The sequence below is a fragment of the Podarcis muralis genome, chromosome 6 (assembly GCF_964188315.1).
Source record: "Podarcis muralis chromosome 6, rPodMur119.hap1.1, whole genome shotgun sequence".
NCBI classification, from domain to species: Eukaryota; Metazoa; Chordata; class Lepidosauria; order Squamata; family Lacertidae; genus Podarcis; species Podarcis muralis.
The window spans coordinates 97,718,172-97,744,508 of NC_135660.1; positions in this window are offsets into that span (position 1 = coordinate 97,718,172).

Genomic DNA, 26,337 nt, shown 5'->3' on the forward strand with positions numbered 1-26,337 from the left:
TTCCCTTGTGCTTGGTCTGGAAACTGCAGTTAGCACAGATTTTCTGTAGCTGATAGGAGTGAGACCCTGTTTGCATATGACACCCCTGCTCAGAGCTCTGTACTGTCTGCCAATTTGCTACCAGACCAAATTCAAGGAGTTACTATTAGTATATAAAGCCCTTAATAGCTTGCAATCGGGTTACTTGGAGGATCATTTTACCCCACATAAGCACACTTGACGGCTTCAATCTGCAGAACTGGTGCTTTGCCAGGTGCCACATAAAATTTGTTCCATACATTCAAGGAATTGATCCTTCACTGTGGCAGCACCCCGACTCTGGAATTCCCTTCCCATTCCTATTAAGCAGGTGCCTTGGTTGTGTTGCATTTGGAACCTCCTAAAACCTTTTTTGTTTAGGCAAACCTATGTGTAAAACTGTAATGTATTTTAATAAGTAATCACACTTCATTGTTCATAGTTTTAAAACTGCTCGTTTTATTTATATTTTGATATTTTTTTATGTCAACTTGTTTGTAACATCCAATTTCATTGGTATTTTTAATATATGTTTTGTTTTTCTGTTAGCTGCTTAGAGACATTGATGCTGAAGAAGTACACTGATAATGCTAAATAAAATAAACAAATAAAATTCTTTCTCCAAAATATAATTGCAGACAACTTCCCAAGTATTATGTTATTTTCACTAATAATTGCGAGTGTGATGTAGTGGTTGGAAGGCTGGACCAAAACCTGGGAGACCAGGGTTCGAATCTCCACCCAGCCATGGAGCTCACTGGGTGACCTTGGGCCAGTCACAGTCCCTCAGCCTAATCTACCTCACAGGGTTGTTGTGGAGATGAAAGGTGGAGAAGGAGAACTATGTACATCAGCTTGAGCTCCCTGGAGTGAAGGTGGGATCTAAGTGCCATAAATAAGTAACATGCATTTTATGCAGAGTTTCCCTTTAGGCGTGCATTATTGTACACATCTTTCAGCTGGAGAATTTCATTCCAAATCCAGAGAAGTGCAAATTTCAAAGAATAGTGGTTTGTTCAGTTTATGCATTGTTTTAGCATGTGGACATTACATAGGTTCACACTTACATGCAAAGCGCCCCCCCTCCCTTGTTAGCTTCGAAGATTTAATAGAATAGGAAAAACAGGACAATCCACAACTAAAGGTCAGAGGGTATCTGAAGAACCATAAATGGAAAAGTAATTGCACTTACTTCAGATGCCAAGTAATGACAGGAAGGTACACTGCTCATTAGAGAAGCGGCACTTAAAACCTCTTGTTAGATAAAAACCCCATAATCTCAAAGACTACATCTGAATTAAACTGCCTGCTACATAAAAAATATTAGGTTGCCAATATGGATAAACAAACCAATTACAAAGGCTGCAAATGGAGAAGCTCATCAATGCCATTAAGTCTCTCTGCTGAAAGAAAACAAAGCACTTCAATGGGAAGAGTTCTGAGAAAAAATAAGGCACAATTAACTGCAGGGGTCCATCAGACAGTTTTGCAGGCTTGCGAAAGGACCAACACTGACAGCATCTCATAAATAGTGAGAGTTCTGCATTTTTGGAACTGAGGAAGGAAGGAAGGGAGGGAGGAAAGAAGGAAGGAAGGAAGGAAGGAAGGAAGGAAGGAAGGAAGGAAGGAAGGAAGGAGACTAGAGATTTAATTGACAATAGTAGCACTATTCAGTAACATTAACTGTGAACTTTTGTATAGCTCAGGAGCTGAAGATGCTTGCTGGCCTTTCTCCAATCGCACCAGACATGAGAATTTGAGTGAAATATCAGGGAGGACTGAAAGAAGCAATGTGACTACAGTGGTACCTTGGGTTAAGTACTTAATTCGTTCCGGAGGTCCGTTCTCACCTGAAACTGTTCTTAACCTGAAGCACCACTTTAGCTAATGGGGCCTCCCTCTGCCGCTGTGCCGCTGCCACACGATTTCTGTTCTCATCCTGAAGCAAAGTTCTTAACCTGAAGCACTATTACTGGGTTAGCGGAGTCTGTAACTTGAGTCTGTAACAGAGGTACCGCTGTATTTTCATCTGTCCAGAGAAAGAAAAAGAAGCCTGAGTCTGCTGAGAAGCAGCCTTGGGCAACTGCAGTGCTGTGTGGGTGCTTTCGTGGCACTGATTATAAAATTGTAGAGTTGGAAAGGGACCAAGAGGGTTATCGAGTCCAAGCCCCTGTAATGCAGGAATCTGTTTGTGCATGCACATCCCTGCCTGCTCCTTCTGTGCTCAACTCTCTGCCCTCACAGGTCTCCAATTCTTTCTCCACACAAGGAAAAGGAACAGGTAAAAGGCTGCCCAAGGACTTTCTAGGACTCAGAGAACTCTCTCTCTCTCCCTCTCCCTGATTTAAATAGTTAACATTGGCCATTGAGATGCAAGGAGCACCATGTGGACATTCATTGCAAAAGTCTTTACACACAAGGTACCTTGCAATTCAGCCACTGATGCTACCAAGAGCTAGAGGCAAAGTCAAAAGCAGAGATAATATTATCAGTTTATCAAAACACAGCAGCTGTGTCATGTTTTAAACAGAGGCATCTTCTTTAAAGAAGTACTTTAATTTTGACCTGAATGAACAAATGCATAAAGCAAAAGTAGATTGGTTTTAAATCAGGCATGTCAGAGGCTTCATTAGTGCACTGCTGGAAAATACTAATTTTGGTATTTCTTTCTCCCACAACTTGCATGAACCTTCCAATTAAGAAAGAAAAGTATTGTTTCAGCAAAAGGCTATTTGGAAAATCCATTAAAGGGCCTTCTGCTGATCAGTCCTATAATCTGATGAGCTGCAGCTCTCCCAGCAAAGAGATTACTCAGAATATTAGCAGCATTTGTGTCTGCCAGAGTCTTGGAGCAGCATTTTAGCATTTTAGAGGAGCTTACACGTCACTTGCAAAGTGTAAGGTTTGGGGGGACTTGCTATACATTCCATTGCAATCTAGTGAGCATGTCACACCCAGACTTCACCCCAACTCCAAAAGCAACAACAGGCAGTGAAGGATCAAGTTGCAATTCAAGAAATGTCAGCTTGTGACTTGATAGTGGACAGCCACTTTTATCACGATATTTCAGTCTGCAACAATGCAGAAAAACAATAGCATGTTTTTAAAGTGCCTCCATTCACTTGGCTACTAACCAGAAACAGAGGTAGGCAACTCTGGGGGATGCACATAGCCCTGCCACACCCAGCACCTCCCACTTCTTCGCTTTGATCTTTACCAATTGGGTACTTATTAATGGGACACTTTAAACATGTGGAACACACACCCCATTTCATCTGAAAACATCAGCACCAGGATGTACTACAGTGACTGGACTTCAGTTTAAGTATTCTCTGCTCAGTGGCTTCAAGTTACAAGAAAGGAGATTCTGACTTACTATCAGGAAGAACTAATAATAATAATAATAATAATAATAATAATAATAATAATAATTTATTATTTATACCCCGCCCATCTGGCTGGGTTTCCCCAGCCACTCTGGGCGGCTTCCAAAAAAATATTAAAAGACTGTAATACATCAAACATTAAAAGCTTCCCTAAACAGGGCTGCCTTCAGATGTCTTCTAAAAGTCTGGTAGTTATTGTTCCCTTTGACATCTGGTGGGAGGGCGTTCCACAGGGAGGGTGCCACTACCAAGAAGGCCCTCTGCCTGGTTCCCTGTAACTTGGCTTCTCACAGGGAGGGAACCGCCAGAAGGCCCTCAGTGCTGGATCTCAATGTCTGGGCTGAATGATGGGGGTGGAGACGCTCCTTCAGATATACTGGACCGAGGCCGTTGAGGGCTTTAAAGGTCAGCACCAACACTTTGAATTGTGCTCGGAGCAAATGTACGTAGGTCTTTCAAGACCGGTGTTATATGGTCTCGGCGGCTGCTCCCAGTCACCAGTCTCGCTGCCGCATTCTGGATTAGTTGTAGCTTCTGGGTCACCTTCAAAGGTAGCCCCACGTAGAGCGCATTGCAGTAGTCCAAGCGGGAGATAACCAGAGCATGCACCACTCTGGCGAGGCTTCCTGATATTAAGAGCCATTCAACAGTGCAATGGACTCCCTCTGAACATGGTGGATTCTCCTTTATCAGAGCTTTTAAAGCCAAGGTTAGATGGCCATCTGTCATGGATACTTTAGCTGAGATCGTTCTCTAGGAGTGGGTTAGACTAGATGATCCTTGGAGTGCCTTTCGACTCTACAATTCTGTGATTCTATGATTCTTGTGATATCAGTAGTTCCTAAGGCTTTGACACAACCCTTCTGTAGAATGAAAGCAGTAGGACACTAGATGTTTCTCTTGGCTTGGTGATGGTTGGTTCTAAATCCATCCAAAGCTGGAGCTGTAGACTCAAAGTCTCTGACATTTCCCCCGCTATAAAAATGATTTACTGTTTATGGGATGACAGCACTACATGCCCTGTGTGCAGAATTTCTCTGTGTGGAATAAATTTAGAAGTTGGAGTTTTTGGAATACTGCAGAAACACTTAAAACATTGTGCCCAAATCTGTGTCAGGATCTCCCTTAGCGTTAGCCAAAGTTACATGCGCCAAACGGAAAATAATATATGGCCTCGTTTCAGCTTCAGTTTTATCAGGCCAACAATTCTAAACACACACTTCCCCATTTGCAGGACATACTTAGCTTTGACAAGCAAACACTGCCTGCACCTCATTATAATGGAAGCATTCATTCATGTTCATTGCATTCCCCACTTTAAACCTTGCAAAATATCAATTTTACAATGTGAAATAAGAACCTATTTAAGGAAGTAGGTGGAATCCAACCAGCAGACCTCACCTGGGGTTACTCGAGGTGACAAATGGGTCTTTCCCCAAATTTGCTAGATCACAATCTGACTTCAGAGTCAATGGGATAGGAAATAAATAGAAAAAGCTGACTCACTGAAGCAGCCCTAATAAGGGTCCGCAATTGTGCTGATACCGTTGCTAAGGAGGTGGCTATGTAACTTTTGAGGTTTCAGCAGAAATCAGCTTTTATATGAGCTGGTAGAATCAGAAAGGTCATAGAAGCATAGAATCGTAGAACTGGAAGGCACCAAGGGTCAGTGAGTCCAACCCACTAAAGCATCCATGACAGATAAAAGCTCTATGCTGCTTGTTAAAAAAAGACAAAAACAAAACAACCCACAAAGTGGTGCGGTGGACCTTCTGTTCAAATGTAATTGATCATACTGTGTGGTGAGGCTGAGGTGCTTGGGTTGGCAGGGAGGGCAGCAAGGTGCAAGTGCACCAGCAGGAAGGCCACATTTGCTCAGCAGGTGTGTTTGCACCGCATTGACCTCGCCCATCTCACTCTCGGTAAGCAGCCTGTTGGGAGGTCAGGTGAGCACGTCAGCCCCACCATGCCATCACTTACTGCCCATAGTTTATAGGTCAATGTGGTTTTGGGATTCCAGTGAGAACTGGGTGATTCATAAGAGGATTCTGAATTGAGAATATGGGGGCAGGGTTTCTTAAGAAGAAATTCAGAAGAAAGAAGATGCAAGCCTGGAGCAGAGAGTAGCCACTGCCTGGAGAAGCAGCAAAGCGCCAGGAGGGAATTGAGAAGTGGAGGAAAGGGATCCTTTAGGCTGTTCTCTTTTTTGGCAGTACTCACTGGAATGCTGTACCTCCCCCTCCCATTTTGGCATCTAAAGTGAGTGTGTGAGGGGGCACACCTTTTCTCTCCTGCCCAGGTGGCAGCACTTCCTCCCCATCCTTGTCCTGTGGCAGCACAGCTGCAGGAAAGTGCTGGGCCGCCACTGAACTCGCCTGCTGCTACTGCAGCGTGGTTTTCAAGGGGTGAGGAAGACTCCAGTAGTAGTCCTTCACAAGAGCTGAAGCCAAAGTTGGCAGTTAACCTGGGCAGCAGGAGGAGCAACAGCTGCCAACAGTGGGGTGTGTGTGTGTGTGTGTGTGTTTAACACCATGTTTTCTGAACTGATTTGCTATAGAGTCTAGGCAGCAAGAAACTGGAATTTGCAGCATAAACAACTATTAGAAAGAAAATAAGAAATCTCCATAATGATAATGCCCCTCATCCTGAGGTCCCAGGATGGGTCAGAACAATTTAAAATAAAAGGTTAAAATAATCTAAAACAATTACCAAAAAAATGCTATCACAAAAATAGGATGGGTCTTGAAAATATATCACAGGTATCTTTTCAGCATTGATTTTTTTAAAAAGTATATAATGAACTTGCCAGACACACCTCTGTGGTCGAGGGAGTGTTGAAGAGAGGTTTGGAAGAGAGATTCCTACTCTTAAATAGCAAAGTTAAGCAAAATGGTGATTGCTCAAAGCATATTAAAACTTTGCATCTGCCCTCATCCCCCTTTAAACAAATATTCTCCACAAAAATACTTAGGCTAGAACAAATCACACTTAGCTTTGCCAATGCTTCAACGTTTTACTCACAGAGCTTCCAGAAGTTACAGCAAACAACTCTCCATCTGCTGGAGACAAGAGAAATGTTCCAAACAGCGGAAAGCACTTTGTTTCCTTACGAAAAGGATAATGCAATTTTTGGGTTAGCAAAAACGCAAGCTATAAAATCTCCTTTTAGAGAGATCTTCATGTACACGCAGCATTTGCTGAGTTGGGAGCCAAGCTACAGGCTCCCTCTTTGCTTGTTCCAAGAAGCACAAAGAGAAAAGAAAAATGGGGGTGGGGTGGGGAGCAAGGGCTGCTACCCACACCGGTAACTTGAGATCAGGTTAACCCTTTCATGCATGCAAGTGTGAGTCAGAAACTGCACATCATAACAAGGAGTTCCACACCTTAGGGGCTGCCACAGAAAATGCCACCATCCTCCAAGCCTCTGAGGGTGGTGGAACTTTGAACATGAGCACCTTGAACTGGCCCACAAAACAAAGTGGCAGTCAATGGACATGTATAGATACACAGCGTTAATCCCCAACACTTCGTTGTGTCCGGAGTAGTTCAAGCTGTGATTGAGGAACAAAGCCAGAAACAGCAGCTTTATATGACCAGCTGGACCTCAGCCAGCTGAATTCTGCTGAGCTGGTAGCTCCAATATCACCTGTTTCTCATCTGCAGTAATGGTGCTGAAGAACAGTAAAGAGCAGGCCAGAAATGTCTCCCTTATCTGGCAAGCTATGCAGCTGCTATAGGCAAAAACGTGCCTGGAGACTCTGGATTCAAGTCTAGCACTACTTTACATATTGAAGTTTGAGTCGACACAGAGGAATACGTTTAGCTATTGCTGAAAGTGAACTTATGGACCAAAACTGCTAGTTTAGATAGCTAATGGCTTTATGAAAATGAAGCATCTTTCTTTTCTTTTTTTCCTAGTTTCTTTTCTCAGTTATTACACACATTTACATGTCGGCTTTATCAAGTGGAAAAAGCCATTAAAGTTTCTGGAACTTAAAAGAGAGCATTGTAATTTCCTCCATCTCATTACGTCCTCAAAACTGTCAACATTGCAGAACATGCTTTGGTTTTCTAGGCTACTAATTCTGAACTCTGATATATGAAGCACCTGGAAAATGTAAACAACAGTTCCTTGTGCTTAAAAGGGCAGGCTTTGTTCACAGTTAAATAGACTCCTCCTTTAAACAAACTTCTGTAATCACAGAATTAAACATAGATTTGCATTCTTTTCAGAACAGGAGGTGGTGTAAGGCAACAGATTAAAGCTATCATTGGCTACAATTTTGAACTGTGCTGCATTTAAATATAATTGATTTCCATTTGTTTTTAAAATATATATATACCTGTACCACCTTCTGGGATCTTCCAACCGCACAGCAGCAGAACCACTCAAGAGCAGTTCAAGACCTGCTTGTTAAACTGTAATTTCCCCGTCAACACTCCACAGCCACCCCTCCAATCCCACCAGCAAAATAATTACTGAAATGTATGGCTGTCGTGCTGGAAGCTTTCTTTCAAGTTTCAGAGTTACAATAATTAGTGGTGGAGTGGTAAATTTTGAAGAATTGCTCAAGATTGACAGTCATGCTCCCAATAAGAGTCCCAAAATGCAGGTGACTCTGTTGAACGCCTTGAATCCCTCACATATACTTTTGAGGTTTCTCTCTTTCTCAGTTCAGCCACATTAACTTTGGCAAGTATCAACCATTAGGGTGTGCTATTCTAGGGGGTGGAACTTAATTTTTGCAAATTTCTTCAATGAGGGGTCTGAAAAACATGTTTTTGGGTGTGAGGAATTCAAATCTGCTATTACTTTTGTGACTTGACAATATTTAGCTTGTTTGCATTTGATGAAGATGCACATAAACTGCTTTTGGAAAACAAAAGAATTTTAATTTTACCTTTGGAAAATGTCAGGTAATGCTAAATAATTATCATAATATTAATATATAATATAACTGCAAGTACTTGGCAATCATTGTTAATGATTTCTATGCAATTTTACACATGCTTTACTTATCAAGCAAAAATATTAAATTAGCAAAAATATATTTCGAATTCCCAAGTCATGTTACAACTTTTTAGCACCACTCATTTCTGGAATTTGAAAGTTGAAAAATTCAACATGTCCTAATCAACCATCTTAATATCAACCATCTTAATATCGGGCTTTAAATGTTTTTGGTTTGTTTGTATTGCTTTCTCAACACTTGTCTTATTCCCTCAGTTTCTAGCTTGGTGAAGATTCAGTCTAAATGCCAGAAGAAGAAGAAGAAGAAGAAGAAGAAGAAGAAGAAGAAGAAGAAGAAGAAGAAGAAGAAGAAGAAGAAGAAGAACTTATTTCTCTTTACAGTATAAAGCAGTACCATTCAGCATGGGTTATGCTGCATTCCCATAACTGTTGAATATTAGCTCATACAGTACATGGTCCAATCTTCAATCCCAAAAGCTCATATCAACACTGATGGCTTCATTCATTCCTTTAACTGATTGTTTTATAGTCTGTACATGTTATATCAGAGAGAATTTATCTTTGAATTTCATTTTTATTGAACATTATGAAAGCTGCAACTAATACTGGTTCTCATTATCTCAAGTCTCCTCAAAATGCAGCTCTTCCATTCTTTTGGGTTGGAGGTTACAAATCTCTTACAGCAATTAAGCTTTTGAGACTGAGTTGCACACAAATCATTCATGCCCTTCATCTTCTTCCCTGGGCCAAATTTTAAAGTGTAAGCGTCTCCAGGTAGGGGCCATCTTTTGATGGTTACTCTGTGAATTGCCCTGAAGATTGATGGTAGTATATATACAATTTCAATGCACAGGTGTGTCTTGGTTTCTTTGCTATTCTTGCAGTGGTTGAATCACAGCTGTAAATCTGTCTTGACTAGCTGGTGAAGCTGAATTTATGGCTCCCCTGAAGCATAAAAAGCTTAATAAAGGAGGTAAAACACACCAATCAATCAAATTTATTCCATTAAATACATCGATGATTAGATCTGACAGTCTGCAAAAATGAAAGCTTGAAAACAAAGTTGTGAAGTAGAAATAAAATAATGCCAACTATATCTATCAAACAATTCTTTTTATTCTTCATCTTGTTAATGCACAAAACAATGCTGGCATGGTCCCTGTGATGCTGTAATGCCCCTCAAATCTGTAACCACATAGGAAAGTTTACATATTCCCTTCCTCCACCACAAAAGTTCTTCCATCCCCCTCTTTTTCAGAATTAAATATGGTGCAGTGTCACATCTTAAACCTTTTCCTTTTTTTTTAAATTTTCCCAGGTGTCTTAAATTTAACCAACATTTTATTGCTGCTAGTTTTATCCATTGTTTTAATAGCATATGGCTTTCCTGCAAATATTTATTATTGTTGTTATTCCTAGAATCTTAGAATTGTAGAGTTGGAAGGTACCCGAAGGATTCAACCCTCTGCAATGCAGGAATCACAGCTGAAGAAGAATCCATGGCAGATGGCCATCCAACCTCTGCTTAAAACCCTCCAAGGAAGGAGAGTCCACCACCTCCCGAGGGAGACTGTCCCATTGCCAAACAGCTCATGGCCTCAGAAAGGTCTTCTTCCAGTTGTGTAGTCTGAATCTCGTTTCTTGTAACTTGATTCCATTGGTTTGGGTCCTACTCTCCGGATCAGGAGAAAACAAGCTTGCTCCATCTTCTTCACAACAATGCATAGCTAGTTGACGGCCTGTTGAAGGATGATGCCCATCAACAGACTAACTAATGATGGAATTCTCTGCCATGATATATGGTGACGTATGCCAACTCAGATGGCTCTAAAAGGGTTTTAGAGCAATTCATGCAGAATGATCTACTATATGTAATAGGGACGCAGGCGGCGCTGTGGCCTAAACCACTGAGCCTAGGGCTTGCCGATCGGAAGGTCGGAGGTTCAAATCCCTGCGACGGGGTGAGTTCCCGTTGTTCAGTCCCAGCTCCTGCCCACCTAGCAGTTCGAAAGCACGTCAAAGTGCAAGTAGATAAATAGCCACCGCTCTGGCAGGAAGGTAAACGGTGTTTCTGTGTGCTGCAATGGTTTCTTAGTCATGATGGCCACATGACCTGGAAGCAGTCTGTGGACAAACGCCGGCTCCCTCGGCCTATAAAGTGAGATGAACGCATAACCCCAGAGTTGTCCATGACTGTACCTAACGGTCAGGGGTACCTTTACCTTTATGTAATGGCTATGTTCTGTCTTGTGCTTTCTCAAACTTAGGTCTCCAGATGTTTTTGGATGACAATTCCCATCATCCCTAGCTAGCAGAACCAGTTTTTAGGGATGATGGGCATTGTAGTCCAAAAACAGTTGAACATATTGAAGTAGCTTCATATGTTTGTATGCCATTTTGTTTGCTATGCACTGCTGTGCTGATGCCAATAAACAATGGACAGTTATAGTGGTGGTGATGGGAGCCAGTGTACAGCTTGTGAGTCTGGCTTCTAATCTCCAATGCACTAAAGGGAGGAATGTGCTTTTTAAAATGAAAGTCAAGGATTTTATAAGCTGTTGCTTTAACTTGGCTACAGTATATGACACAGAGAAGAACTATGGATAGGGAGCAACTGAATAAATGCAAAACTCTTTCTTCAACACAATGATTTGTGCATTTGCAATGCAATCAAATGCATTTTGATTATCTGATTACCACCTTTGGAGTGCCAGCAACAGAAATAACCTCTCTCCATAAAAACCAAACAGGCTCACTCAGACTGAATAGGAAACAGATGGAAAGATGCAAACCAGCTGCTGCTAAATCACCACAAAGGTGTGTGTGTGTGTGAGAGAGAGAGAGAGAGGGAGGGAGGGAGAGAGAGAGAGAGAGAGAGAGAGAGAGAGAGAGAGAGAGAGAGAGAAGGATGCATTAGCAGGCAGGAGGCATAGGCTTGCCACATTGTGGGGGGAAAGAAGCTGGTTGTAGGAATCAAGGAGTAGGGAGGAGAAAAGATAGAAGGTAGGGAGAAAAAGTCATCTGCTAACTAGATTCAAACTCCAAAGACAACAGTCTGCAGGAAGGTGAGTTGGTGGGCAGGTAAATAAAAGCAGTTAATGAACCAAACAGACCTACAACCAGACTTTTTCCCAAACGTGATGATGCGGCACTTACTGTGAGGTCAGGTTAGGGATCAGTGGCTTTCTGAGGGTGCAGCCATGCTGGGACCTGAAGCACTCTTTCCTTACCCAACAGCTTTAAGTGGCTCACCATAAGGGAGTCAGTAGGCAGACCATAAGATTCCCAGATCAAATCTTGGCTACCCATGAATGCAGAAAGGGGAAAAAAGTTTACTTTAACTGCCTTATAAAAGAAATAGACACTGTTTCATGTAACAAGACATGCCAGTGGATTCATCCAATAAGTGGTTTCTCAGTCACAAAGAAGGTATTCTATGCCCCAACTTTCTAACCCAGAAGGGCGGGTCGACATGGAACATAACTGTTAAACCTTCCTTTGTGTCTGGCATCCATCAGCTCCTTAGAAATAGAGGAGAAATCTGGCACGATGCTCTCTGTTTTCTTTTCCAGTATATATTCCAGATTCAGATCACACTCATGCTGTGGGCTCCATTTCAACTCAACTTGAGGATGTGTCTGTTGCTGCTGGATGGAAATTCCTTTGGGGTGGGGCTTCTCTCTGACACAGGACAAACCTTAGGTTTTGCATTCAAGTATGTTGACCACTTGGAGCCTCAAGGTGAATCACACAGAAACTGAACAACAAACTTATAGCAGACTATGCTGCCTAATCCAAATAGTTTTAATCCTATGCACACAAGAAACCTAGGTTTTAACTGCTTAACACAAATTCAGACACTTCAGCCTCCAAAAATATAACTGAAGCAAAAGTATCACATATAACAAAATCATCCTATGAAAGAACATTAAAGGTGCTTTATTGGCTTAGATCGACTTTTGGTATCCTCACCAAACAAGTAGCTTGTGCAGCCCCAAATGTCAGAAAGGAACTGTGCAAAATCTGTCTCAGACAAATGAGATCCATCTGTCTCAGACAAATGAGATCTAACTAGTTAGACCCTGTGGGATCAGTATCTGTTGGTGCAGCCTGAGGATCTGAACAAGACACTTGCAGCCGTGAGGCTATGTGCCCACTCAGTCCCTGCCTCTTATGGCACGTAAAATCTAGTAGAAGGAGATTTGATGAAACTGCCTTACTTACCCTTTTGAATGCCGTTGCCACCTTTTTACAGCTACTTTGTTTTTTCACTAATTCGTGGATTCAGCACTATTTTCTTGAATAAGGTCTTTTCCCAGAGAAGAATGTAGGTATACTAATAATAATAATGATGATGATGATGGTATTATTTATGCCATACCCATCTGGCACCCATCACACAGTATCACATAACTGATCAGATTTAACTATGTGACAATATCAGTAACCCAAAGCGAGGGCGACATTTGCTGCACTTACTTGAAATTGGTGGACATTTTTACAGCTCTTCAGGAAACCTGATGAAGCAGCAGGTGTGTTTTGCAAGTGGCTAAGTATTTATTTTTATGATTGTTGTTATCAAATCTGCTTCTTCCCCACTTTGCCTAAAGCCTGCTTAAATTCTGCTTTAGGCAAAGTCTGGCAAAAACCAAACAAACTCATGTTCCTGTATTTGTTGTGTTTTTTAATGTTCTATTGTGAACCACTTCAATATATGATATATTGTAGGAAATGTTCGATTACTTACAATTAAATGAACAAAAAGCAATTCTCAGAAGAAAAGCTGACTTTTATGTTTTCTTTTTTATACCCTATAGCACACCAAAACCAAAACATTCACTTTTTGAAACCACTCCCAATTAAAAGGAGCTTCAGTCTATTAAAATTATACCTAGTAGATGAATCATACTTGATTAATTCACTGGTAAAAGCCTGCATATCTATTTTTAACTACCTCCAAGCCAGAAACATTTAGCCTGTCTGGTTTATTTTGTCCCACAGAATTCAAGGGTGCTGGAGAGTTTGATGGAATGTTGGGATCTGGCTTTTAGTGTTGCCAGGATATTCAAGCTCATTTGACATTTATTTTACATGCATAAATTTACCAGATCTTCAGTTAGGTGAACAGGAAACCAAAAACACCCCTTCAATCCTTCACATTCCAGTCATATTAAGAAGGGACTATCCCAATGAAAGCTTTGAAGATGAAAATAAAAGCAGCCATCTCACAGTTGACCTAGTAAGTAGAGATCATTACAACAACAACAAAGGCCCTTAATTTGAAGCAGACAAAGTTGTCTTGAATAGGAAGGCGAATAGGACTGAAATAGCAAAAGGAGAAGAAAAATAAGTGGCCAATTAATTTCCGCCCTTTGCAGTCCTAGAGATGGAATGAATGAATGAATGTGCCTTTATGTGTTCACATATCAAATTGAATTATTTGTTTGCTTTGACAAATATCCAAATGAATCTTGCATCCTTAGAAAACTAAGACAGTCCTCCATTGACTCTGCCTAATTAGTGTCCTAATGTTGCCATTTAAAACTATGTGATTTGCATCGTGTTATTTTATCTGTGTTTGTGAAATGCCACTTACTTAGAGGAACAGCAAACTACAGAGACATAAAAAAGATTGCCATGAACTCCTGAAGAGAAAGTAGCTCTTTAGATAGCAGTAGGAACATACCGAAAAACCTTATATAAATGTAGATTACTAAAGACACAGACCTGACTTTTTCACCTTCATATTAATAAGGTAAAGGTAAAGGTACCCCTGCCCGTACGGGCCAGTCGTGTCCGACTCTAGGGTTGTGCGCCCATCTCACTTAAGAGGCCAGGGGCCCGCGCTGTCTGGAGACACTTCCGGGTCACGTGGCCAGCATGACGAAGCTGCTCTGGCGAGCCTGCACCAGCGCAGCACACGGAAACGCAGTTTACCTTCCCGCTATAAAGCGGTACCTATTTATCTACTTGCACTTAAGAGTGCTTTCGAACTGCTAGGTGGGCAGGAGCTGGGACCGAAAGACGGGAGCTCACCCCGCCGCAGGGATTCGAACCACCGACCATACGATCGGCAAGTCCTAGACACTGAGGTTTTACCCACAGCGCCACCCGCGTCCCTTCATATTAATATAATTCATCAAATTGTAGTTAGTTACCTTTTAGAAAATAAAATTAAAAATATTGAGCAGTGATCCTAAAATAACACTACTGGATCCTAAAATAACACTACTGGATCATAAAATAACACTACTGGATCCTAAAATAACACTACTGGATTATATTGCTTCTAAGAGTATCAATGTCTGATGTCTCAAGGATGCAGTTCATACGTCCTATAAGGCAGCAAACTAGGATTCTCATGCGGAATCAGGCATAATTGTCTTGTTACAAAAGTTGGGTGCCTCCCCCTCTCTCTGCCAAGAAGTGGCAAGAGCCCGTGAGGTTCCAGGCACTTGCCCGAGGGCTGCGCTCCTTTGGAGAATTGAGACACAGGGGAAACTGTCGTAGCTTTAAGAAATATGGCCCTCTGTCATTTCAAGAGAGGCTTGTATGCTGCAGCACAGCAGCTCTGGATTCCAAGGCATCTCTCCCCGCCAGCCTCCAGCTAGCCTGCCCAACATGGACCACAGCCCTTCCTCCTCCTCCTCCTTCCCAGAACCACTTGCTACCAGACTCCCTTTTCCGGTCACCTCAAACACCCAATTACTCTGGCAACCTTCCAAATCTGCAGTCTCTGTTCACACCTCGGGGCAAGTGGGGAGGACAGTTCTCTCGCATGCCAATGGCCCTGTCTTGTTTCTCAATGGACCGAGCTTGGCCAAGTCATTTGCATAGGCTAGCCCAGGAATTCCTCTGCAGTTTGTATTTCTCCCTTCGCATCCCAAATCATCAAAATCATACCATTTGTTCATTTCTAGAGTTTAGGGGAGTCCCCCTCCATAAATCTATAACAGTACTTTCAATTTCTCCATGACTGGGAAGACTGGGATTGCATTCATGTCATGTGGTAATGTTTCAGTCACATTGTGGTTGGTTGCTTATTTGGGTTTTTTAAATTAGCTCTGCATTGACCAGAATAGAACAGCAACCTTACCCAACAAGCAGGTCTGGATCATATAGAACTCTTAGCACTGTTCTCAGCGTAAGTGTCTGATGTGCACTTGGCTTAAGGCATTTTTAACACGTTCACTGTACATTTGAAACTGCATCATACCACTTTAAAAAGTCATGGCTTCCACAAGTTAATACTATGAACCTTAGTTTGTTAAGGGTGCTGAGAGTTGTGTTGAGGATAGTTGATAGGAGACAAAAGAGACCTGGGAATTGTGTAGATGGGGCCTTAAAAGTCATGTGCATCTCCAACATATGTAATCATATATTGAAATGTTCCAGTGGTTTGTCTCTTTGTGATACACCTCAATGATTAAGAAATTGAATCCAAAGTAGGGGTTTTAACAGGGGTCTACACTGAGATGTAGTTCTCAGTGATTCTCTCTGTGATTCTATGGGAGAAAATTAGATGCACCAAGGATCAAAACACTCCCAAGGTCACAATCTATGCCACATAATGTGTGGAATGGCCTTTCAATTCAGTTCATCCTTGACAGAAGTGTGTTTCAGTGGATTAATGGCCAGCTCAAACTGGAAAAAACCTGAGTGTGATTCCCTGTTCAGCTTTGAACCTCATTTCCCCCCTCAACTTTTGGTTCTCCACAGGGTTTTGTGAAGATACAATGGGATGGCCCCATGTAGCCTGCCCCAACTTTCTTGGATTAAGGGTAGGGTATACATTTGATAGATTATTTCAGCTGAATGCTGTGCCTGTAGTATTTAACATGATACGTTGGGGAAGAACTTAGACTAAGGGACTCTGGGTAAGACACTGACCACATGTGGATCATAGAATCATAGAATCATAGAGTTGGAATAGACCACAAGGGCCATCGAGTCCAACCACCTGCCAAGCAGGAAACACCATCAGAGCACTCCTGACATATGGTTGTCAAGCCTCTGCTTAAAGACCTCCAAAGAAGGAGACTCCACCACACTCCTTGGCAGCAAATTCCACTGTCCAATGTGGATGTCCAAATTCCAATGTGGGTGATCATGTCTTTACTTAAAGGCGACTTCACTCCTCCTTTTCACATGAATGGGGAAACAGCTCAGAAGACTGCAGTTAAACATAGCTGCCTGTTATGTGTGTACCAGAAAACCATGGTTGATGGCTTCCAAATAAACCAAGATATTAAGCAATTGTTTGTTTATATGAACAAACATTAATAAATGTATCCATAGCTTTTCAAATGCCCCAAGGCATTTCTGCCCCAAGGCATGTCTCTGAGAGTGAGCCTCACCTTGGCAAGAAGCAGACTTGATTCTGTAGTTTGCCTGCTGTAGAAACTGAAAAGCCAAAGACAACAACAGTTTCTTCCATGACAGAGAAGTTGCAGTATAGACCGTGCCTTTGTATTGCACAGCCCTAAAGTTACTGGAATTGGAATTTGCATAGCACATCTCAGAGAGCCCAAGAGAATGCTCACAATGCTGGGGAGCTGGAAATATTGTATAAGAAATGCATAACATGTGATAATATACGATATAGTATAATGAAATATTCATGTATGCTAATCTGCTAAAGATTGGCAGCAACAGGGGCATTCACTCAGATATATTGACAGTGGTAAGATTTCTTCAAGAAAAGAAATCGCTTATCTCTAAAAAGTGGGCATAATGAAACTCTAGCACCAGCAGCTTAAAAAATTCCATTCTATTACTGATCCCAGACACTGGTTCAACATTTCCACAGCCTCACCTGGATCGGCTGAAAAGGAAAAAATCCATCCCACAGAGTCATTTCCTCATGTGAAAATATAACATGTATAAAAAGTATCTGTGAGTAATACATCTATTAGAAATGTGTTACTTCCAATCCAACATAAGTTCAGTCAGTAGAGCTCGAGACTCTTAATCTCTGGGTCCTCAGTCCAAGCCCCACATTGGGCAAAAGATTCCTACATTGCAGGGGGTTCAACTCTAAGACCCTTGTGGTGCCGTCCAACTCTGTCATTCGATGAGTCTATGATTCTAATACAATTTCAAAAGAGGACATCCAGATCCAATGGGGAGAGTATAAATGATGGAGGTCTTGAAAGGACACAGCCGTCTAGTACAATGTTGCATACATAACGTTCAGGGCCAGATTTAGGTTTGATGAGGCCCTAAGCTACTGAAGGTAATGGGGCCCTTTATATGTCCAGCTGTCCTTTGTCAACAACAAATTGTCGCTGGGACAAAGTTTTCAGGTGGCATGGCTACCTGGGTCACAATAAAATAAAAGCACATAGAGGATTCACTAATCATTTGGTGAGAAAGGCCCTATTCGAAGTCTGGGAAAGAAATAAAACAATAGTAACAGCCAAAACTCCCTGGTGGCTATCACCTATAGGGTCATCAGCCTTGCATAGAAGCAATATGAAAGATAGCTGGCTAACACATAGGGAACTCGTAGAAGAGATAGAAGATTGCCCTACAGTAAAGAAATTTGAAGAATTAAAAGACAGGGAGTGAATTGGTTAAAATAGTTCCAATTAAAAACAATATTTGAGAAGGATAATAAGCTTAAGGGGTTTGATAAAAAAATCTCAGTATGGGAGAAAGAAATTTTATATAACAACCAACAGACTCTCTCAAAAATATATAAACAGTTACAAATGGGAAAATAGAAAAGGAGGAAAAGGAGATGCTATTAAAAAATGGGAACAAGATCTGGGCCATCCAATTGAATATAATGAATGGGAAAGCCTATGGACAAAAAATATAAATTTTACAGCATGTTACCTAATAAGAGAGAACTATATGAAAATGCATCACAGGTGGTACCTGGCACCAGAAAGGCTTGTAAAAATGAATAAAACATATAATAACAAGTGCTGGAGATGCAAGATACAAAAAGGAACCTCCTACCATATGTGGTAGACACGCCCCGAAATTGGGAAATTTTGGAGCATGATCCATGAAGAAATAAAGAAAATATTAAGAATATCATATAGTAAAAGGCCAGAGGCATTCCTTTTAGGAATTTTAAATGACGATATTCCAAAAGACAAAACTAAATTTTTCTTATACGCAACGTCTGCAGCAAGAATCCTGGTGGCTAAGTACTGGAAAGGGAATCAGTTACCCACTAGCGGAGAGTGGCTATGTAAGGTTTCAGAATACTTAGAATTAGCCAAATTGACAGACATAATAAGACAAAAACCAAAAAGTGAAGTAAAAAAGGAATGGGAGTGCCTAAATGAATGCATTGAAAGTCAAGGTTCAAGGACAGAAATCTGGCTGAGTCTGGAATAACCTTGTGAAGTGAAAGGATATGAAAGAGGGATTTATATCTAGATGTTAGGATAGAGATGATAAGGAAAACAGGAAGACACAATGAGAGATAAAGGAGGTGCTGTGGGATTGGTGGAAGTCAATGTCTTGTTATTGTTGTTTTAGTGTTTATAATATTAACTTGTAAGATATGGATTTGTTTTTGTTGTTGTTGCTTTCTTTAGTTTTTGAATGTTGATTTTTGTGTGTTGTGTATTGTTATTTTTAGATATCTTTCGTGTTGTGGTTCTGTGGAAAATACTAATAAAATTTATTTTTTTAAAAACAAAACAAAACAAAAATTGTCGCTTTTTTTGTGTTGAATATATGCTATATGGTAATTTATGGACCTAATAGGTATCTAAAGCCATTTGTCACTGTTGCTGTATGTAGGTTTTATTTTATTTGTTTTTTATCTTATATTTTGGAAATGTACATCCAGGTTTTTTTTCTTTCCTTTAAAAAGTTATAGCTTGTTTAGCTTATATGTAAATCCAGCACTGATAACGTTACCGTGAGTGGCAAATATGTGTAGATATTTGCTAAATGAAAGTAGAATTCTAGCTCTAGCTTTTTCCTCTCTACTTTCTAGAATGTCACCTAAAAGCTCCCTAGGACTCCTGCTTGGGCTCATGGCTAAGCCAAAGCCCTTAAAACTCCTATTCAGGTCACCCATGTTGAATTATTCAACAACTCTACAAATAATTAAATACTTTTACCTCACATTCTCTTCTGGATTTGTGTTCATTTTGGGGGCAGCCACAGCTGCTCGTCTGTACGATCTATAGTTTCATAGGAGAATTACAGACTTAGATACCCAATCTATTTTACGACAGGCAGACATTTACAAAGTGCCTATCTTACTTTTTTTGGGGTGCTGGTATAGAAATTTCATCTCACCATGTACAGAAACCTGACCTTCAAAGGCTCCTTACGACATTGTGAATCATCCTCAGTGAATTTTGAAGCAGTGAAAGAATGCAGGAAGTGGGAATGGGAAATGTCCTTGTCAAAAGGTTCCTCAAAATTAATCCCATTTTAATGTTAATGTGTTCTGATAGGGCCATATTTATTGAAAAGTAAAGGTCATTTTTAAAAAAATCATTGCATTTTTAATTAAAAGCCAGAAATATGCAGCTGTCAAGAAGTGCATCAGATAATAAACCAGCAAAAAGAGACAGAATAATGTTAGCTCAGTGATGGAAAGTCATTTGAAATTTGTATTGAAAATATATATATTCTCAAATAATAATAGAGAATCCAGGTTTAAAAGATTCCGCTCTTCATTATCAAAGTATTACAATACTAATAAATACTTAATAATTGCAGTAAATGAAAATCATTAACTTCAGGAATTTATAGGCCATATTTAACTAAAAAGTTGTACTGGTGGAGTGGGAGCCTGTGCAATGAATCCCACCAGCAGACAAAAGCTGTTCCCTCTTCCACTCTTGGGGGGTGGGGGTGGGGATGTTCCCATAACTGCACACTTCGCCCTGATTTGAATTCCACCCATTGTCTTTTATACCAATACTTCCAAAATGATTTCTATCTTCTTTTGAAAATATTGATCTTTGCTGTTGATTCCTTGCCCAAATATCACTTGTTAATTTAGTGGCTAAATCCCAAAGTGTTGCCAACCAGTCTTTGAGTATTGGAAAATCTTTTTTTTTGCTTGCTTCCAATATTTAGATTTAATATTCTAAACAATCACATAAAGTAAAATGTTTTCTTTTTTTCTAGCAGCTTTCAGTAAAGCGAAATAATATATTTTAGAATCAATGAGCAAATTAATTCCCTGTATTTCAGGAATCATTTCTATATTCATTTAGCGAAACGGGTTCAGGGTTACACTAAGAGCCTATAGTCCACCCTCAATAGAATATGAGCCATGTCAAGGTTTTATAGTGGAATGGGGAACCAGTTACCTGCCAAATGTTATTTGACTACAACACCCATCATCCTTGACCATTGCTAAGCTGCTGGGGGTGATAAGAAGCAGACAACATCTGGAGGGCTACAGGCTAACCACCCCTATGCAACTTGCATCTGATTCTAGGTCAGTAAAACTCAGCACAGCAGAGATCTAGGAAACAGGAATTACTGTATGAAAGCATTGCTCACCGAATTGGTGTTTTCTTAGGCAGTGAACCGAAAGTTTATAGGTTCATGGTACCATTTTTATTGTGGGATAATTTTCACACTGTCTGCCTTTAGTGTGTGTGTGTGTGTGTGTGTGTGTGTGTGTGTGTGGTGTTGACAGCTGCTCTGGGCTTCCTTTTTGGAGGGAAAGGGAGGCACAATAAATTGAACGAACAAATGCAATAAAAAATAGTAGTTTGCCTTTTCTTCTTCTCTACCGGGAGGACCAGAGAAGGGTCAGTAGAGAAGGAGGTGGATTTGCCCTGCCAGACCTTAAACTTTGTTGTGAACCAGCTGCTTTTTGCTGGCTGAGAGAATGGCTGAATCTTGAAAACACTGAAGTGTTGGATAATGGCAGATGAAGTTGATGGACTATATGGAATTGGCGGAAATGACTGGCAAAATCCGAGACCAGGGAGAAGAGTCGGTGGAAGGAGACTGGAAAAAGTTTAAAGACTATTTACAGAAATATTGTAAAACCAATGAATGTTAGAAGAATGTTGGAATGAAGTTATATGGCTTTAGTAGAAATGTTATAAGGAATTAAGTATAAATAGATTAATAGAATATTAAAGGAAAAAATAAGGCTAGAATGTGTTAAGATAATTATAGGATAGAAAACAGAGGAAGATGGAAAGGAATTGCTGAAACAATTAACAGAAGTGGAATACAAAAAGGGAGGTGTGAGGAGGTTGTTGAAACAAGTGAATGAAAGATAAGATATTGAAAATGTTTGAGGTGTTTTAAATTGTTTTTGTTTGTTTTTGTTCTGTTTTATTAGTTTGATGTGTTAGTGTTGTGTGGTGTTTTTGTATTGTATTGTATTGTTCTTTTTTTTGTAGTGTGTAAATGGTTGGAAAAGTAATAAACATTATAAAAAAAAAAGAAAAGAGAAGGGTCAGTAGGCTGGGTCAGCTTTAGATCAGCTGAAGCAGCTCAGGTCAGAGCGTGTAGGGAGAATTTATATAATCACTATCACCCATTTCAGGCCCAATTGCCAGACAGACCTCAAAGGGAGCTGATATTAAAGGAAGCAAACAGGAAGCAAATATAATGGATAGAACTACTTTAGGATAAATGAACAAAGTGTGCATCTGCTGCTCTGTGCCAGAGGGAAGGACTGGACCCCACAAGGGAGTAGGAGTATGATTTGGCGGGTGAATACAGGTCGGTGTTTGTGGGGTGCAGCAGCAGTTATGTGAATTCAGGTGTGTGGCTGAAAGGGCCAGAAACCTTGTCCCCAACTTGTATTAAATAAATTATTCTGAAAGTAGGCTGTGGAAACTAAATGCATCTTGTGAGCTTGAAAACTGATAGACTACCTCCATTGTCATAATCTTGTTTATATTCAGAGGGGTGGGGAGTAAAGCAGTCTCTGTCTTTCCTACCTCCCCAATCTATCAATCTCCATTTAATCCTATTTTATCCATTTTACATTTTAAATGTATTCTGGTTTTACGAATTTATCTCAAAATGGAAACTATTCTTATGTGCCAAATGCTGGCATTTAAATCCCAAAAGGCAGAGTTGGTGTAATCCCTTTACAGAGAAACCCTCATCTAAATTATTCCTGGAGAGTCCTGTGTTGTTCCTTCCTTACAACTTTGAGTATTCTCGTTGGTATTCATAAACTTTCCCTTAACATTCTGTAAAAAAATAAACCCTCCAATCTTTGCCATTTGTTTAATGCCTCTCCCTCTCTCTTTTAAAACAAACTCTTGGTCACTTTCATTCTCTTCACGCAAACAGAACCTGACTTTGAGACACTGTAGAACATTGTTAAATCTACTGAACAGCCCTGCCCCCTGAGCTGCAGGTGGGGGGAGTGAAAAAAAGTTGCACCTGATGAAGTCTCTTCAGTGACCACAAAGGAGCTGTCCTCCTCCTTCCTTCCTGCCAGGCCACCCCTTTTCTTTGCCACACACAGAATGTCTCAATTCTTCTAGCATTTAGCCTACTTGGCAGGTTCCATTTAGCCATTATTCCTGACATGGGCTTTCATGGAAGAAGCCAGAGTGGGACAAGTGGAAGGAGAAAAGCAAATCTGGCAGGGGTATGTGGGTTGGTTGGCAAGGGACTTGAGAATTGCAGCACATCCAGTTTTTGGAGGCATCAATCTTTCCGGATTTTGTGTGCCTTGGAGATTAAATAAAGAAAATGGTCAGAAACCAGTATGAAAAAGGTATTTAAACATACCTTCCCTAAGAAACCAGAAGCCTTCCTTCTGGGCATTGTCGGCCAAATGGTGCCAAAGAAGGATAGAACTTTCTTTATGTATGCAACAACAGCGGCAAGAATACTCATCGCAAAGCACTGGAAGACACAAGATTTGCCCACTCTGGAAGAATGGCAGATGCAAGTGATAGACTACATGGAATTGGCAGAAATGACTGGCAGAATCCGAGACCTGGGAGAAGAGTTAGTGGAAGAGGACTGGAAGAAGTTTTAAGACTACTTGCAAAAACATTGTAAAATGTTTGAATGCTAAAATGATGCAGGATACAAAGATAATATGGCATCAGTGACATAGTTAAAAGGAATATGTAAAAAATGTTTTAAAGGAATAAGGGTTAAAAAGATAGATTAACATTATGTCAAATTTAAACAAAATGATATAAAGGGAAAAATTGGAGACATAATAGGTGGAAATGTATAATATAGAATAAGATTTGAAAGAGGGTAAGGCACTGCTGAATACGATTGTGTAAAAGGGAACACAGAAAAGGGAGATGTGAGGAAGTCAGGAAGGAGGGTTATGAAGATAATAAGGGGGGGAAATTGGATTTATATATCTTATGTTTTTCTTTTTTTCTACCTTTTTTATGTTTTTTACTGTATTCTTCTGTTTTTATTTGATTGTGATAATGTTTTTTCTTTTTTGGTTTGATTGTGAAGTTTGTTTTATTGTTCAAAATTTCAATAAATATCTTTTTAAAAAAAGAAAAGAAACCAGTATGACTCAACAGTATTTCGAGATGTTTAATTGTAGCCTCTTTTAGTTCACTTTTTATCATTACTTTAAGCATAGCATTTAGTTCAGCTCAGAGTTTCATTACCTGCAATTATTCACCAGGTCTCTTACCTCTGAATCGACAAAGAATAGAAGAATTAATTAGAGCAAATCTAATGTCCTTTGATTATACAGCTCAGGTGTCCGGTAGGAAATAGATAGGAAGAGAGAGAGAATAGCCTGTCTGCAAAAGAGCCCACCCACCTCCACCTGCTCCTTTGTAGTGATGGTCAGCATAACTACAACATATAAGAGGAGCAAAATGCTTCTTTTTTCCTTAGTGCCCGCAAATTGCTTTATGCACAGCGCAAGAAGCTAGTGGCATTTGTTTGATCCATTTGTTTTTGTTTTCATTCCCCCCCTCATGAGTTTTTATATTCATATGTTTTAACAACACATTAGGGGAAGATAGTAGTCCTTTCTTCTTCGGTGAGTTGAAGGTGGTTTGAGAAAGGTGTTGTGTGTACCTATGGTGTGTACACATACTTCCTCCCTAAGTACACATACTGCTTCCTCCCTAAGCTTTTCTAAGCATTACATTGTTTAAACTACATTTCTAATATTTATTTAGTATACCTAAGAAAGTAATATATGTTTATCATGAACTTATCACAGAGGTAGAACTGGATACAGCCCTCTGTCAAGAATATTCTGATACAGACACTTTAAATTTTGGGAAGGTGCCCCAGCACCCATTCACACCTGAACATACCTTCTGTCTGTCAAACATTGTATTTAGTTGTCAAGGTCCACACAAAGGGGGGCATAAATCTGCATATACCACAAAGCCATTAATACACACTTGTGCAATCTTTTGCAGGTGGGGCAGAGGGCTCAAAGCCCAGGAAATTGTGCTGGCACCCCTGGAACTAGGTACAACCTACAGCAGGCTTCCTCAACCTCGGCCCTCCAGATGTTTTGGGACTACAACTCCCATGATCCCTAGCTAGCAGGACCAGTGGTCAGGGACCAGTGGTCAGTGGTCAGGGATGATGGGAATTGCAGTCTCAAAACATCTGGAGGGCCAAGGTTGAGGAAGCCTGATCTACAGTAACAGCACTGAGTACAAGATGTCAAACCCCAAAGCTCCTTCATGACAAATCCGCTCTCTTAGTATGAGTTAATACAGAGGTGAGAAAAGGGGGGAAGCAGCCGAATGACTCTCATGCTAAATTAACAAACTGCCAGAGGCAATTGCCTTGTGTGATGTCTGCAGCTTTAGTTTATAGCCCAGCCAGGAGCACACTAAGTGACAATGACACACTTATTTCAGATTGAGGATGAGGCCGCCAGTCAGGGCAAGGTGAGGCAACTACCTCAGGCGGCAGGGTCCATTGGGGCAGCAGATCCCAAGGTCAGTCTTTCTTCCCACCTCGTTCCTGATGTAGCTCTTCCCCTTCTTCCCTGGCACAGAGGAAGGTGCCATTCCAAGTAGGTCTGATCAAGAGTCGCTTGGACTCCTCAGGTAGACAAGAGGGAGATGACAATGTCCTTCACCCAACTCCTCTCTTGCCACAACTGTTGTGGGAGCCTGAAGCAATGAATGTGGTTTTATACAGCCTTTTGATTCCAGGGGGCTTTGGGCTGCTGAGGAGTATATATACTTCATATATACTAGGGTTGTCATATGTCTGGATTTCCCCGGACATGCCCGGGATTTCAAGGGTGAAATCACCATCTGTGCAGATTTTTACTCTGTCTTGCTCTTGCCCTGAATCCTGCTTGGTTTGCTTGACGGTTTCCTATTTGTTCACTCTTAGTTTTTCCTCTCGTCTGGTATGCTGCCTATGTTCTTCTGTCTGTAAGGCTTTGGGATGGGAGCTATGTTGACAACTTCATGGGGACTAGCCAACGGAGCCTTTTTAAAGAAAAAAGCCCCAGTGAAAGTTTTGTCCAAATGAAGACAAAAAAAATTCCACTTTTTTAGCCACAAAGCAGGCAAAGAAAGAATTTCAATTAGTGAAACAGAGCTTTCTATATTTCATTGTCCTGAAGAACAAGAAAAACATCTGAAAGTCATCATAGATGTATAATTTGAAAAGGGCCCCTGCTTCTAGCAACCACACCAGACCAAATTCAGGAAAACCAATTATGGAATGCGAAAATTAAATCAGCACCATTGTCTAGCTATTCATTCTTTACAAGCAAAAAAAGTTGTGGGTTCCCTCCCTGCAGAAGCCAGCTGCCATTATATGGCTGCATGGTCATTAAGTGCTAATTAATTTCTCTTCTACTAGCAAAACAAGAAAGCATATTTTGAAGATTATTTTAAAGGAACGTAGTGAGGGATGTGTGCATGTTCCAGTTTGAAAAGGTATCAGATGAATAGTTTCAAATGAAGGTTATGTATAGGACGTCCCACAACAAGTTGGAAAATACACAGTCATGTGAACAGTTGAAATGCACCCTGCTGTGTACTTCACGAAGTAGCCACCACT